Below are 17,221 nucleotides of genomic sequence, written 5' to 3'. Positions count from 1 at the left end.
TGGATCGAACAGCAAACAAGAGGGGGGAAACTACAATGGCTGCCATTAAGTAGTTCCCAACTGAGAAGCACAATGAATAAGAGCAGAGTGCACGTTCCCTGGAAAGTTAGTAGCCATTTAGATAATGGGACCATCTCCTCAGCTAGACTAAATTGGCAGCTCCACTAAGTCAATGGGGGGTGAAGTCAATGGAGCTACGCCAGTTTACACCAGCTGAGGCCCAATTTGGCCCAGTGATCATTTCAATTCTGAATTACACCAGAGGGTATTTTAGTTACTTACTAGAGTTCACTGGGATGTAACATCAGAGTTCTGGCCATTCTATGGGCTTTCCAAAACGTCTCTGCATTGACATTTTTACATCCTAATGGATTCTTGCGATTAAGTGAAACACACTTTTTTAATAGAGCTGAGAGACCCATTTCTGAAGTGTGAGCTCTGTGCTTGGCCATCCCTGGAGCTGCTCTGAGGATTGTGATTAGACACTCAGGTGGCAATTACTGGAAATCAGGTTCCCTGATCATTGCTGGGGCTTTTCTCTCCTATTGCTAGTATAGGACCAAGCCAATAAAATTAGAGATCTTCCCAACCAGGCCCCTGCCACACACACGACATAAAATTGCCACAAGGCCTGGCAAAGTTGTGATGGACATTTACCAGCTACCCTGTGTTTTACCCCAGCAATGAAAAACAAATGATATTTGAATCACTCATTTTAAAAAGAAACAAAACAACCTTCTCCCATGGTGAGTTCAGGCACTGCATTTTTCAAGGCTGTCCCACCCTTATTAAAATCACTACAGCAATAATGTGATCACTGTTGTGAGCTTTAAGGCCTGAGTCAAAGCCCAGTTAATCCAACAGGCATCATGCCATTGATTTTAGTGAGCTTTGGCTCAGGTCATCAGCTGATGGCTGTAGAATTCTGTTAAAAAAAAAAAAAAAACCACCTTGTTTTAAAAGGCTGGATTCCCCCCAAAAGAAAGAGACTAGCATATTCCTGATTTTTAAGCACTGTCAAACAGAGTGGGTCAGATTGTTTTGTAGCCCATGAAAACCCTGGGCTATAAGTCAGCTAAAACTTAACTCAAGTTGCTGGATAAAACTTTTTCTTTCTCCATCTCCGAGGAAGCACTCTACTCATGTTTAAACTTTGCATTTCACAGTTGTCTGTGAAATAAAATAAGTATATGCTTTTCATGCTCTTTGTTTTCTCCTCTGTGCATCCTCCTGGCATGTCACACGTTGATGTTTCATAGTATATTGGGGTGGAAGGAAGCAGGGGGAAAAAAGCCTTTCTTCCCCCCTTTTTCTTCAAATGTTTTGGAAATTAGCTTTTGGGGAGTAAATTCTTGACATGTCTGTAACATTCCAAACAGGGGACTTCACTCTTAAAACACAGGACAACAGTTTGTTCTTATGGTAATCAGGATGTTCTTTAATATAGGGTTTGCTGTACCAGATAGACCAATTGTTCCTGTAGTCTAGTAGCCTGTTTCCAACAATGGCCAGTACAAGACAGAGGAAGGGGCACCAAACCCTGCAGTGGGCAGTTATGAGATAATCTGTCCACAGAGAAAGTTTCCTCCTAACCTCAGTGCCAGATTATGTTCCTATTATATGATGGAGGATGCCTGCGATAACAGGGAACTAGACTATGACCAAGAGGTCCCTTCCAGTTCTGTGGTCAAATGTAGGGATTTTAATTTCTTTTGGTTTGCCTTTAGAGCCTTTGTCCTCATGATTTTTTTTTTAATTTTCCCCTTTTTGGTGACACCACGCTTGTATGTGGTACCTTTCCTCGCTCAAGACTGCTCAACTTAATTATATTGTGGTCATTGTTACATAGGCGCTCCCCTGTGATGACTTCTTGAACCAACTCCTGTGTGTTACTGAGGACTAAACTGAGGAGAATCTCTCCAGCCATGTGCTCTAGAATTAGCTGCTCTGAATAGCAACCACTGAAGGTGTCAGTATATGTTGGGCCAGATCACTGATGAGTATAAATCAGCCCTTAATGGAGCTGTACTGATTTACACCAGCTGATGACCTGGCCTGGTGTATTTCTAAACCTTTTCCTGTTGCATCTTTTGACCAGTTTATATGCAGATAGTTGAAGTCACACAGGGTTATGCATTAGTATACTTTGTTGCCTGTCATGATACATCCTTTGATGGATCTGGAGACTGGTAATGTAACCCCACTGGCTTGTTTGTTCTTTATAATTGGGCTTTGTGTTTAGATAGATAGATCCCTGACCATAACACATTATTCTAAAGTTTAAAAAGTTCTTAGCACTAAAATCCTGAAACAGCGGCTGGGAGCATCTCCATGTGGAAGATTTCAGAGGGATTTTATCTGTTTCCTTTTATTAGAATAGCACTGTACGCCTTTACAGCATGTAGCTGTTGTAAACAATGTCCCTTTGCCTTCCCCGATTAATTTGACTAGGAGTTGGGGGAGAAGTAATGCCACTCACCAAGTAAGTTTGCCTGTCTTCTCTGGGGTCAATGTGAAGGAGAATGGGAGGGGGGATATTTATTTTGATTGCTTTGTTACACATTAGAATAAGTGCTATTTGTAGTGAAAGACTAATCTGGTTGACTGTGCGTCTGTTAAGCACGTGAAAGACGGTGATGATGCATGTCCCTCTGCCGAACCCCAGGGTGAGCCAGGCTTTTACTCTGTCTAAACAATCAGGAATAAAATGAGTTGTGTGCCTTTCTTATTATTTTTACCTGCGGTAGCAGAAAGGAAGCGATAGCAACACCATGATGCCATCTCGAATGCTGCCGCCGAACGAGTACCAACCGAGTATGGTCACGACCGGAGGCGAGCCATCCGTGTTTGTTTGTGTTGTGTTCCACAGAGTGGCAGGGATCCATTCCCTCTCAGAATAATCCAATTGACCAAAATGATTCATATTAGCAAGCCCATCTGTCTGAGGCCAGAGCAGAACCCCGGTGTTAGTTTAATAAATGACGTTCATTAAACGCAGCTGAAAATATAATCTGCAGAGACTGATGGGGTGAACAGAGCAAAGAATGAGCAAAAGGAGTTAGCAATTATCAGCTGTCATTTGTTCTCCTGGTACAGTGGAATTGGGGCTTGTTTGCTGAAATCTTAATTTCATTTAGCTGAGGCGGAATCCATCAGAGAGGCACAGGCTGCCGCTCTGACTGCTGTTTCTCAGGCCCCAGGGGAGAACAGGACATTTTTCTTTTTCCTTATTTCAGAAAGACAACCTCCAGGTTAGGATGGACAGAAGAGGGCTGTTCGAAGATGCAAGCTACATCTTCACTGCAGAGTTAGCCCAGGCTCTTAGCCAGGTTTTAGCCCAGACCCCCTCCAGTCCGCTCAGAAAAACCTGTGACCTGAGGTTAGAGATGCCTTAAACTCTGGCTGGTTTATCAGGCTGGAAATATGGGTTAGAACTCACTCTCTGTTTTCACTCGGGGTGGACCCTACCCACTTTGCAGTGAGAACACAAGCTGAATCACTCAGTCTTCCAATGCCTTCGCACAGTTCCCCCCACTCGATGGACAAGTTCGTTCACAATTGAGAACATTGACTGGGAAAGAAGCCTAGAGCGACTCAGCACGAAAAACCGTGGGCTATGCCCCCAGACACACATGGAGCAGAGCAGAAATAGTGAGGAGACAGTAATGCGTGTAGGGCTTTGCTGGAGGGACAGTCACCGGGCACCATACCCATAACTAACAATGCAGTGGAGACATATCCTCATGACTGAAATCCAGACAGAGATCCCAAGACCTGGATAGAGGGATTAAATGAATGGTCTCTTTGCCACTAAAAATCTGCTCAGCAGGGCCAGTGCATCATCATGGAGACTCTAGTCCTCTCCTGCAACACAGTAACCGGCCTTCATGGGTAGATAGAACCTGATTCCTTGTCAGTCATTTACATCAACGCAAAGTGGGTGTGAAAGGCTAGCCTCGGGAAAACACATAGTCCGCAGCTCACGGGATGAGTACAGAATTAGGCCCAGATCCTCTTTAGGTGCCTAACGCCCATTGAACTCAATGGGTGTTAGGTGCCTATGTAGCTTTACGACTCTAGTTTCTCTGGGCCTCAGAATAGTAGCACAGCCCTACCTCACAGGGGGCTTGTGAGGGCAAATACAGCGAAGATTATGAGGCTTTCAGAGACTACGGTCCTGGGGGGCAGATAAGTACCAGAGATGGAGCAGTAAAGTTATTCACGTAGGGAAGTGTGTTTGGCATAAGGCCCTAATTTATGAGCATTTGTACAGAGCCGTGGGATGGAAGGTGATCCAGCAGTATGAAGGATTCTTGTTATAGTTTTCTCAAGCCCACACTGGAGTTACAGCCTCATGGCTGAACAACTGCATTTCAGACACATCACAGAGTTAGGCTTTGGGGGGGTTGTTTTCTTGTGTTTTTAACCCAAAAATGAATTCCGTTTAATAATTAATAGGGCTGTGAATGCTCATTGAGCCATCTCATGCTTTCATCAATTTGAAATATTTGGGGCACTGATTTTCACCTTACTGCTCATCGCTGGAGGTGCCTTTGAGTCTTAGAGCAATTAAAACGAAGCAGGAAATATTTTTAGTTGATTGCACTGTGCCCCTTGGAGGTAAATTGAAGCTGCAGGCAGAAAAATAAACGCTCAGGCGCAGTAATGGGGTGTTGCAAGCAGAAGCATATTCCTGGCTCTGTGATGGTTCATGGGGGGCTGCTTAGCTGACCAAACCCTGGACAGCTCAGGTTTGGGTACTTAGCAAATCCCCATGCCATGGGAAAGATTCTCACAGACAAGAGAGTCTCCGTGTACTGGATGGGCTGATAGTTAGGGCAGGTAATTAGGCATCACATGTTCCATGTCTAGCCCTGCCACTGGCCAATCTTGGCAAAGTCACTCAGATGACAATCCATTGCTCCCTGCTCAGAGAGTCGTGGATGAGTGAAGATCAAAGTGTCACCCACAAAGCAGCCAAGGTGATTATTAATGGACCTGTTCCTGTTCCCTGACTTCAACGCTAGCAGGATTGGGTCCATTTGTGCCCTGTTGAAGTCAGTGGGAGTTTTGACATTCACATGGGAAGAGGATTGGTCCCATACCTGCTTCCTTTGAAGTCAATGCAGTCCCTTTCCTCTGCAGTCAACCTACTGTCCCTCAGCCGCAGCGCAGAGGCCCCGCAAAGCCCCGAGTCTGCAAAGACAGCCCAAGCAAAAGGCCTTTGAGCGTTTGGAGGAGAGGCGCAAGGTCGGGAGCCGGTGTGTAGGTTTAGGGCAGGAGCCGCAGACAAACCTGCTGCTCCTCTTCAGTGTAGACTTGTACATCCAACACCGTGCATAGACCCCCTAGCAACACCCATGACACGTCCACATGTCCCTTCCACTACCTCAGCAGTGTGAGCCACAGAGAGCTCCTCCCCTGCAAGCCTGGAGCATGGGGGTCCCCTTGTGTAAATCACTTCGCCGCTCACACCTGGCAAGCTGCTTTGGGCCATCGTGTTCCATGTAACCGGACGAGAGCCAGGGTGCCCCAGCTTCTCCAGGGACCGCACCTGTGGCCACACATCCCTCGCCGGGGTTCCTGTGGTCGGTGAACGGATCTGTAGCCAGTGCCTTGAAATCCTCAGCGCCGTAAAGCTGGGGCACGGCATCTCTGCCTCTCCTCTACCAACGACGGTAGACTATTAAAGTGTCAGGAAGTGCAGCATTTCGATGCATTCGTGTCAACCCAGAACAAACAAATGGCGAGCAGGTGCTGAGGTGCACGTACAGTGCCCCAGTTAGAACTGCTTTTCAAGCACATGCAGCTTTGTTAAATTAAAATTTTGTCGTGGTGCTTGGGAGCTAATGAACTCCCCGATGCCGCCTTGGTCTAACGCCCCGGCGTAATAAAGAACCCATCTTAGGTGCGGCAGAGCAGCGTCTCCATTTCATCTCCTGCCTGGCACTCAGCAGCCGTGAAGGGAAGCGTTGCCCTGGGACCAAACTCTCAGTTTGCCATGAGACCCAAAGGCAGGACCCCTTCTACCCGTCCCTGCCAGGCTACCCGGGCGGAAGTTCGAGATATATGGTACTTTGCAAAACTAGGAGCTGTTCCAGTCCACGTGACTACGGCTGGGTGACACCAGCTGCCGCGTGCTGACTGGCTGCTAGCCTTGCCTGCCGAGTCAGTGCCTCACCGTGCCATGCCGCTAGGCAGTCCGTGCACCCGCTGCACTTCCTTTTGCCTGCACGGTCACTGCTGACAGGCTGGCACTGAGGCCCTCCCATCGCGACCGTCTCTGTGAGCCATGCGCAAGGAGCAACTGTGGGACACTTGGGGGAACTTTGGGTGAGGAAACATGGGTTTACACGCAGTCCCTTCCACACCCGACTGATTTTGCATGAGATGGGGAATGCTGGCTGAGGGATGGGACGTTACGCCCACTGTTGGGCCATCCCACAGGGGAGTGACTTGGGTCCTAAGTTCATCTGGAAAGCAGGGGTGGAAGTGCCCGCCCATGGCACGACACTCATGCATTGGACATGCCTGCCTGGAGCTCAGCTGAGGTATCTCATAGTCAGCCTTCTCCAGCCTGCCCTGGCTCTGGGTTCAGGAGGCCTCTCTACTCCCCGTACTGGTGACAGGTTCAGGCCCTACCTCGCCATAGCCCTTCTTCCAAATGCCTCCCCACGCCAACAAAGCAGCCGACCGTGATGCCCTCGCACACCAACAAAGCAGCCGACTGTGATGCCCTCCCACACCAACAAAACAAGTTGACCAAGGGTGGTTGTTGGTATTTTTTTTTACCAACTCTAAATGTAATGTAAGTAACTTAAAAAAAACCTCCCATAACATCCCCACAAGGGATGTAGGGTTACTTGAGCTCTGTGGCTGAAAGACGTTATAGATATTAGCAGCAGCAGCTTTAATTCATCAGTAGGGAAACTGAGGCAAAGAGGGCAACTGTCTTGCCCATGGACACAGAGCGCTGGCATTAGAACTCCAGAGGGCTGGGTTTTCATCACCTGACTTAGCGCACTGGAGCTAGCATTAACTGTCATGTGTGGCTGTATCTGTGTAATTGTCTGTCTCTCTCTATGGCGCTGGCCAGGAAACAAAATTTCAGTGCCACACAATTTTCCGGTTTTTGGAAATTGTTTTCAGACAAGATGAAAATGTTCGCAGCTCTGGAATCCCTCAATATGTTGTTTTGAAAATACTAAAAGATGGTGTTTCAAAGCAAAATATGCCCCCTGCCACAACCAGGCTGGGAGCTGGGACTCACTCACTTCCCCAACTCCTAGGCTGGTTTGTTTCCTGGGTTGGCCCAATCCCAAGGCAGCTTGCTTCCCAGCTTGCCCAAGTCCCAGCTGGCCTGGAAGCCCTGAGGTCCCTGACACCAAAGCAATCTGCATGGAGGGCTGCCCTGGAGCTGTGGACCTGGAAAGCCTGGGATCGCCAACAGCCTATCCAGCATGGCATCCTGCCTGTGTTCCATGTGAAGGTCGTCAAAATCAGCAAATGCCAACGAAAACAATGTTTCATTGGAATTTTTCTGACCCTCGCTAATATATATAGTAGACTGTAGCCATATGGGGGGGGTACATATATAATTTACATACATGTGCATACACAGGTATATAACTTATATATGTACACACACACACACACCCCATCTTTTTTGTATCCTTGTCCTTTATTTGTTAAAATGAATCTTATGTCAAAAAAAAAACCAACTATTGTGGTTTTAACTAATAAAGCTCTCACCTCGCACACGAGAAAAGGTGAGGCGCTAACATCGACTACTGTCTGGTGGAAATGGCCAGGCGCCATGAAATAGTGAGCCAGGACCTACCACTGGTATTGGGAACCCTCCGCCACACTGGCCTACCCCCAATCAGACACTCCTGTTCTGGCCGTCTGGCCCCAGCTGTGCAACACCATCAATGGCCCTTCACGGGCTCGTGTCAAGCATGCAATGCCTCAGTGGTGAGCCAGGGAGCAGAGCGCAGCTGACCTGTTCAAGCTGGGGGGGGGAGAGGGGAAAGATAGGGCACCCGCACCAGAAAGAAACGGCCTAGGAGAGCAAAATTGCTAGAGGAAGTCAGAGAAAAGACAAAACAAGTGTAGAGGTAGGCCAGGAGAGTGCGAGATTCTGGGGTGTAATAAAACAAATATTGACTGCCCCCAGGACCAACAGCTGTAAAGAACTGTCACGCAGGGGAAAATATAATTCTTCCCCCTCCCCTGCTTGAACATGCAACACACCAGAGCTTGGGTTGGTTTGTTTTTTTTTCCCATCAGGACAATATTTTATAGCTAATGCCTCCCGGGCAGTCCATAGTTGCATGTATTATCTTTATGTGTGTAGCATGTATGCCTCTGTCTCTCGTACACACACACAGAGCCCTCCTTTCCAAAAGCCATGGGATTGCATTGGGGCTTGGGGCCCTATCTGTCTGAGTGGGGCTGTGTATGATAGCTGGGTGTATGATGTTTAGCTGGATGGTGACAGGATGGTACGGAGTGGTATAAAAGTTTTAGCAGCAGTGCTTGGGATGAGCCCAGCGCTAATAAAGAACAATAGCGTGGTGGCAGCCCTGGGGTGTTGTCCGTTTGGTAGAGGAGATGAAAGCCGCTTGTGAGTCACTTCAGGGAAGGGGCCCCTTGCAGATGGGACAGTGCGAAAGAAGCAGGCAGAGAGGTTTGTCTGAGGCGATGACCAAAAGGGAGATGGCTGGCCTCTCTGACTGAGCAAAAGTGAGAGCTTGGGTGCAGGGACAGGAGCAGACAAGAAAGGAAGGGCAGCGTTATGAAAGACCCTGGAAGCACAAAGCAATGAAATGAGAGGAGTGAGGGGAGGGCCAGAGAAACCCTTTAGCTGCACCAGCCCCAAGCAGGAACTGTGTCTGAGTCGCAATCCCTCCCCCACGCTGGGAGTGACACAAAACATGCGAGCAGGGTAGTGTAAAGCCTGATCTTCCTGAGATGGTAAACACTGTCGGGGCAAGGCCCATGTCTACCTCTCTGTTTGTACAGCGCCTAACACAATCGGGCCCCAATCTCAGTCATAAATATTCAATAGTGACAAGAACGATCCTCCTCCATTGAAGTCAGTGGGAGTTTTGCCCTTGACTCCAATGGGAGGAAGTCACAAACCTGGATTTAACAACAGTCCATAGGAGATGGCGTAGTCTTAAGAGCAGGCATGGCGGTGGGGCCCTGATTCTACAGCCAGTCAGGTATGAATCTGCCATGGCAAGAAAGCCACGTGCATTGCGTGGAGTAAAATGCTAGGAAGTGCTTGACCATCCCAGAGAGTAAGAACTGCAGCGTGCTTTTGTGTTACTACTGGGTTGAAAGGAATCTGCATAAAAAGCGAGGACGGGGAGTGAAGAGAGGGGGATGTTCAGATACAAGAGAATTCCTCAGTCAACTTTAACATCCTGCAGTCTTTTCTCAGGCAAAACGCCCACTGAGTTGAACATAACACCCACAATGACGTCCCCTCACTATCAGGAACTACGAATGCAGCTTAAGAGCCTCCTTCGGAGGTCACTCCCTGAGCCCCGTGCATCCTGGGACAGGACTTGGGGCATTTCGTGTGGGCTGCGTGAGCACTCAGCCCAGGTGAAATTCTTCCAGCGCAGAGGGCATGCACCATTTCAGTGGGAAACCGGTCCGTTGCAGAAACACCCACTCAGATCTCAAGCCTACCCTAGCCATCACCTCTCTCTGGGCAGGGACCTGCCAGCCACTCCCTCCTGAGCAGGGAGTTTAGGCTAGTGCATACTGCGACTGCCATTCACCCCGTGCTCTTTGCTTTCTCTCCAAGGCCAATGGCAGTGCTGTACCAGGGCCCATCCAGCTCATCCAACGCACAGAATATTTATTCAAGGAAACATGTAAAGCAATAATAACTAAAGGGGTCTAAATGCTCCTTGCTCCCTCATACCAGAAGTCACCCGTCATTCCTATGGGAACCCTGATAGGTTCTAGTCCTTCCAACCCTCCTGTAGCATTGGGTCCCCCCCGAGGATCAAAGGTAAGGGCCATTTGTTGTATCAAAAGGAAGGCCTCCTCTTTCCAGTCAAGTTGGACCTTTTATACCAAAAGCCCTTTCTTTGTCTCCTTGGCCTCTGGTACCTGTTTGCACCAGTACCCGCAAACCAGCCCAGGGGGTGGTACATTGCTGGAGCTGTTTACAATCCCAGGGCCTGCAGTAATCCCCTCCCGGTAGTAGCTGTGGTAACTCCTTCATGGAGTAGAACTCAAACCCCTAACCCACAACATTCCTACATATAATACAAAGCAGTCTTCAACAATACCGCCTCTGGTTGGAATAGCTGTCACACCGTCTTGTGCTGGCTCACTACATGGGTGTGAATTTCACCTAATAGTGCAGCTGTAGGCAATAAAGCATAGACAGTGGCCACCCTCGAAAGTTTTCCAGAGGGGCCTTTAATGTGGTGTGTCCCCTCCAGCAGCAGAGTCCTGGCAATACCGGGGGGAAGCTGCCGTAACAAAGAGAGCTGGAAATGTTTTTAGGGTCACCACTGTAATCATGCACGTTCCAGCTGCGTCTCAGGGCCCTGATTAAAGACATCCTCAGTAACTAGGGTCTCAATGGTCGATGAGAATATTGCCAAAGGACTGCTGTAAAAGACTTCCCAGTAGAGGCTTGGCCGGTGTGAAATTACAGGGCATAGTTGGCCTTAGCCTGTTGCATAGAGGCACACTCCGGCTCGGCGTTCTAGCTCTCAGAGATGCGTTGCACCATCACTTCTTGTAGCCAGTCTCCAAGGACGCAAGGCATGCACTCCCTTTCACTTTGTAACAAAGTCTCACAAGTCCCAACGGCCCCATTTCCGTATCAGGCTGTAGCCCTGTCTTCATAACCCTAACATCTTTATTCATGAATGGGACGGCTTCTCTCTTAGCCATACCCAAAGCTTTTATCTGCTCCCAGAGAAGTGAATTGCTTATGAAATAGATTTGGTTGATTTTTATTTGAATGCATTTGTTTGTTTTCAGTGAGTTTTAATCATTTATATATGTATAGGTGTGTGTATACATATGTGTGTATATATATATATGTATACAGATATATATTTGTTGTCACATTCCCAATGTCTGAAATTTTAATCTAAAGGCAGAGGTACTGTGGTTGCCATTCCAGAGTTGACACACAGTCGCCGCCTAGTCCATGCATTAGGGAAGTTTGCAGTGTTGGTGTAGTCATGTTGGGCCCAGGTTATTAGAGAGACAACATGGGAGAGGTACTAGCTTTTATTGGCTCAACTTCTGTTGGTGAACCAGACAAGCTGTTGAGCATACACAGAGCTTGTCTTCAGGTCGGGCCCGCCGAGTACCTTTCCCGGACCTGAAGAAGCGCTCCGTGTAAGCTCGAAAGCTTGGCTCTTTCACCAACAGGAACTGGGCCAATAAAAGATATTACCTCACCCACCAGGTCTCGCTGTGTATTAGGGGAAGCTTCTCAGCTAACATGCTGGACTAGGGTGTAATCTTGCAGTGTAGCCCTACAAAGAGGGCAGGCCAATCCCAGGAGCAGAGCAGGAATTGAACGGCTACTCAGAGTCCCAATCCAGCCCCTGCTGCTGCATGTGGGAAATGCGTTGGGTCGGCCTTTCCCCTCTGCTCCAGCTTAGCCACACTGTCCAGCATGTTCGGTGGGCAAAAGGAGATCTAAGACTCAGTTCAGCACTCCTGACCCTGCAGTACCTGCTCTCCCCTACTGGTGGTTCTCACAACACAGGCACAAGCCCGAAGAGATATGGTGGCTCCTTACAGCTTTTTCTTCTGCTGCACATCTATCAGAATTCACAAGCTGGCCCGGTGTGACTAGTGCTGACTTTTTAAGGTGACTGTGGGGCGTGAGATACAGCAGCCATCCTACAATCCCTTTAGGGCGAGGCCTCGTGCACCAGCACTGACGGGAGGTTTATTCTAGCGCTGCCCTCTCTTTCTGTAGCAGAAACGGAGCTGAACCAAAATCCTGTCTGGGTGCATACATTCACCTCTGTACCAGGCATCATCCAAACACAAGTTCAGATTCAAATTTTGAACGTGCAAGATCCAGCGGTTTTGGTCTGCCGATGGTAGTGACACAGACTAGGTAAATCCAGTGTAACAGCAGCAATCGGTGCAGTTACTCCAGATTTACCCTGCTGTAACAGAGAGCAGAGTCTGGCTGCTGGAGCCAAATCCAGAGTTCAGATCCTGGGTTTTGTTCAAGGCCATCTCTATTCTGGATAACATAAACCCTTCCCCTTGCCAGCACACACAGTTTGGCTTTGAGCAAAAGCCAATGGAAAGAATCCTTTCTGGCCTGCTTGCATGACTTCAGAACTAGAGTCTAAGACAATGTCCTTGTGACAAAAGAATGTGCAGTGAAATTCAGTAATGTGCAGTGACTTTTCAGGACTAGGCATGCTGGTGAGAAATCAACCCGCCTATGGGATAGGAAGCAAACACTTGAAGTACAGTACCTCTAGCTGTTGGTTAAGCCCGCTACTTTATGTTTCATTGTGTGCAGTGACTTTTAGGGACTTGATCCTTGCAGTGCTCATTCAGGCAAAACTCCCAGAGCAAGTTAAAGGCAGTTTTGCCTGGTAAGGACTGCAGGGTCAGGAGCATATGGGCAGTCCAGGGGGCATTTTGCCTGAGGGAGGATGTGGGATCAGGCCTTTAGGTGGAATTTTGGGGGTTTTTTACGCCATATCAAAACAACGGGGGAGTAAATTCACATAACCACACCAGCTGTGCCGCTGTTCTGAGCTTCTCATCATACAACCCCTTAAAGGGACAGACACTAGTTCCTTTTTCTCAACAACCAAAGCAGTCCCTCTTCTTTTACTCCACCAGCCCTTTAGCTTTTCAGCTGCAAACAGAGCAGCGGAGAACCTGATCCAGAGCCCATTGAAGTCAACGGAAAGGCTCCAATGGGCTGTGAATCAACCCCTTACTGAAGAGCCACTTCCCGGGAGTTTGCGGGGAGGGGTGGCCCTGGGAAAGACGGTCTGAACAAAACCACGGCGGTTGGCAGCAAATGTATTTTCCAGCCGCAAACCGATCTGTGTGTGCTCTCATCCATTCAGCGCATGCTCTCCTCAGCAGCCACGGCATAATGTTTTGTTCCTGTTCACTGTTGTTCATGTGTCCACATAAACTGTGTGTAATATGTCTTTGTCCCCTGCTAGGCCTCCTCCATTATTTTTCCCTCTTTCTTTCGTTTCATTTTCCTTCTTTCGTTTTTATCGTTTAATCGCAAGTATTTTCACTACAGCTTTTTGACGGATGCTGTTTGGTACTTTTTTATTATTATTATTTCTATTATTATTTTGATATATATCTTCTTCCCCCACCTTTCCCTTTTTCCACACTATATATAAATATATATATATATATAAAAAAAATCTTTTCTTCTTTTGTCATTCAATCAAATTCCAACAAAACCAACCAAGAGCCAGTCAAATCCACCACAGTCTCGAGCTGAGCTAGGAAAAAAGTTCACGTAATGACATGAAAGTGGAGAATACAGTCCCCCAGTCCGTAAGTTCAAATCAACTCGAAGTTGAAAGTGTGACATGATGGCGTCATGTAACAAGCTAAGAATTGGTTGCATGACATGCCGTCAAGTTTCGTGCAGGTGCCGTATTTTTCTTGGATGTTGTATCAGTTGATGATTGGCCAGTCATGATCACATGTGCCTTTTTTGACTTTGTGCTGCCACGATTTTTTGCTGTGCTCATTTTCGTTTTGTTTGGTGCTTGCAGTGGTTTCTTTATTTGTCGTTTAATTTCTCGTCAGCGTTTTATGCTTCTTTAGATGTCACATAGAAGGAAAAAAAAAAAGATGGATTCCTAATTCTTTAGCAAATGGGATTGTTATAACTGTACAAATATTTTACCAAAAAATGAAAAAAGAAAACGCGTGGTTGATTTTTTTGCACTTGAAAAATATTGTGATTTTATTTTTTTTTTCCGGAGAATTGGGGGCCTTTTTCAATTGACACCTTTTTTTTTCCCTTCGGATATTTCAAATCACTCTCCAAAAATTTTTAAAAAAGTAATGATAGTAACAGTCGTGTAAAAACAATAGCTATCCAACCAAAAAGCAACTTAGAGAAAAGCCTGCGGCCTCTTGTGTGCCTTTTCAAGAATTCCTAAATCTAAGGTTCCACATTCCAGCCACTCCTGACAAATTATTTGTTTGGGGTAAGGGAGGGATTGTTTTGAGGGGGAAAAAATAATCCTGATAAAAAAGCAAAATGCATCTTTTTGTTTACAACTGAAAAAGGGTCCTTGACGAGTGTTTTTTTATTTTTTTATTCTCTTATTCTTATTATTTTTGGTGTTGTAATTGTTTAGACTGCTGTGTACGGTTTGCTGTTTGTTGAACCAACAGTGTGAAAAACCTGCCAGCATGGATTGATATTCCGCATGACACTTTTCCACCAGAGTGGACCTTTTGCAGTTTCTAAGTTTCTTGATGTAATAAATCACCGAGTGTATAAGAAGAACCTGCTTGCTAGAAAGAGATAAGAGCTAATCCGTAATGATTAAGCATCCTACTTAAATGTCAAGTCTAGTCGGATCATGATTAAATTTTTTTAAATAACTTTTATTTAAGAAATGTTAGCTTTACTATTTTTTTCAAAAGTTCATTCCAACTGATTATTTTTCCTTTTACCTCCCATGAATTGCCTGTTCAAAGTGTTACTTTCTGACATTCACAAAGGAATATACATTAATGACAGCTGTTTCTCCATGGGAAGTCCATATATCATCATATACAGCACACGGTTAAAATTTAGAGCAATTTTTCCTAGAGACTTCACACGTTAGAAAGTCCAACCAAGCAAGATTGTGATCTGGCTTTTTCTTTTAAGTGCCACTTTACAAAGTATATATCTGTACATATATATAGATGTGAGTATATATATTTCTATGGATATATATCATTATTATTAAAAATGCAGAAGGAGCAATTGTATTTTTCTTTATCATGATCTTGACTGCCTTGCTCACTTTGGGTCTGAGCCAGTTCCCAGTGAAGTCCATGAGAATCTTTCCATTGACTTTAGTGGGAGTATACCTCAAAAACAAACTCCAGAGCAAGAGCTCAGTCCTGTTTCCACTGAATCTGAGAGCAAAACACATTCACTTTCAATGGAAGCAGGATTAGGCCCAAAAGAATAGGATTTTTATTTTTATTTTTAAGGCCTTTTTTATTTGTTTACTTTGCCTTTTTAGTTTAATTTGCAATGATCTTCTTCATTTTTTTAGGGCAGCAGCTGAATGGGCCACATTTAGAAAAATATATATATATATATTTTAAAAAAACAGGAACTGTTGGATTACACCTTTGACATATCAGCAAATATCAATCAAGCTGAAGACTTCAGACTTATTCTCTCTTTGATTGTTTAGACTGTAACATTTCTTCAAGAAAAGTATCACGTCTGCTGACTTCGAAGGACACGGGCTGGAAACAAACAAAAATTAATAAATAAATCAGAACAGGAACAAGATCAACCAGGATTTCTGAAGAGACATTGATATCACCACAGCGGCTTTTCTCCAAACAGGAAATGCAAACCTGGATACGGACAAAGGAGTGCCTGTTTGCCACCAAGGATGCGGCTACCATGTTGACCCCATGGTAACGGTCACTGAGCATCTTTATCTGTCATTCCTTAGCTATATAGGGACCAAAGGACAAAACTTTTTATCGCAGACTTGTAGCTGTATGTAAAATATGGAAGTTCTTTGCTTTTCTCTGAGCTGTTCCTAAAACAGTTTTTGAGAGCAATTATATGAAATATGTAAAAATTAAAAAAAAATGCTTAAATGCTTTTAAAATGGCAAGATAATAGTTCTTTGATACTTTGGGAGGTTCTTTGGTTATACATTAATTAGAGTCTATGAAACTTTCATATGGTTTTCTGTATAATACGTAAGAATTGCGCTGCTCAAAGCAGGTGAGATGATGTCTGTGAAAAGCAAAAAAAAAAAAGTAAAGTAAATAAATAAAAAGGCATAGCAAAGAGAAAAGAAAGATGGTTGATAGTGAAAAACAAAAAAGGTTTGTAAATGCTTCTAACTCTCCCCATTTAAAATCCTAATAGTTGTACAGAATTTAAAAAAGAAAAAAACTTTAAAATACCTATATCATAGAAAAAAAATTAGACAACAAAAAGCAAAAAAAAAAAAACTACATAGAAGTTAGCGTTAATGCTAAAAACAAAGATGTTGTAGAATTGTAATTTTTGTAGAGTTTAGACTGAGCATAAATTCCTACTCTCTGCCAACTGCTGTTGGATGCTGTTATTTATCGAGGAGAAAAAGAAGAGAAATGGCTATTTTGGCAGCTTTTTTAACTGCAAGCATTCCAGCTATTAACAAAAATAAACAAACAAAACTCGATTGTTGTAGACAACGCAAATGGGAAACAAAACAGCTGTCTTTTTATCAGATGCCGTTCTAACTTGAACAACAAAACCCAGCTACACGCTTCATGTCTTCATGATCTGCTGTCCGCAAATTCCCATCATCCTCTGCTTCAGTAGCTTCCATATTTGCTCTAGAAACCTTCAGGGCAAGGGGTTAGCCTAGAACCTTAATCTTAAAAAAGAAAAAATAATATAAAAAAATAAAAATAAAAAATAACATAAAAAAACAAACAATCTCTTTGAAGAATTTCTGAAACTGTTTACAAGGAATTTTGAAAAACAGGGGGATGTTTAAAAAAAAGAGATGCTGGCTCTGTTTTTCTGTAAATAAATTTGCATATTTTGTAGGACTTTTAATTGTAATGATAGAGAAAAAAAAACAAGGAAAACTATTTAATGAAAGCACGATATTTATCTTTGGTAAATGACTTTAGAGCAGTTAAAAAATAAGACATTGCTTTGAAAAACTGAATCAGAAAAAACAATGAATTATTTAAAAACACATATATTTTAAAGTATATCATATTTATTATAATTTATTTCCACTGTATTCAGACTTGATTTGCATCATTCTCATTCGTTTTAGTTGAACTAAGAAGAGTGTGATGATTATTTCTGATTCTTCATTTAAATCTTAGTTTGTTTTAATTGATTTGGGGTTGGTTTTTGTTTGCTTTTTAAATAATGTGATTGTTATCTTGGCCTTTTTTTAACACCTTATTGGGTCGGATCTTACTGCCCTTACTCTGGCAAAACTCCCTT

The 17,221-nt window shown here is 44.8% G+C and overlaps 1 protein-coding gene across 9 annotated transcripts in view; it reads left to right on the top strand.

Annotated features, from left to right (window-relative positions):
• Window positions 1-16,894, top strand: part of CELF4 (CUGBP Elav-like family member 4) — an 892,259-nt gene extending 875,365 nt beyond the window's left edge. For 4 of the 9 annotated variants that reach the window (XM_084628820.1, XM_084628815.1, XM_084628814.1 and 1 more), the window contains exon 13: window positions 15,438-16,894. The gene's annotated coding sequence lies outside the window, so the exon portion shown is untranslated. The other 5 variants (XM_084628818.1, XM_084628817.1, XM_084628819.1 and 2 more) reach the window with 3 other exon arrangements.
• Window positions 16,895-17,221: the final 327 nt, after the last annotated feature.

Source organism: Lepidochelys olivacea (assembly GCF_965140295.1).
Source record: "Lepidochelys olivacea isolate rLepOli2 genome assembly, chromosome: 5".
NCBI classification, from domain to species: Eukaryota; Metazoa; Chordata; order Testudines; family Cheloniidae; genus Lepidochelys; species Lepidochelys olivacea.
This window is presented reverse-complemented; position numbering and strand designations above follow the sequence as displayed.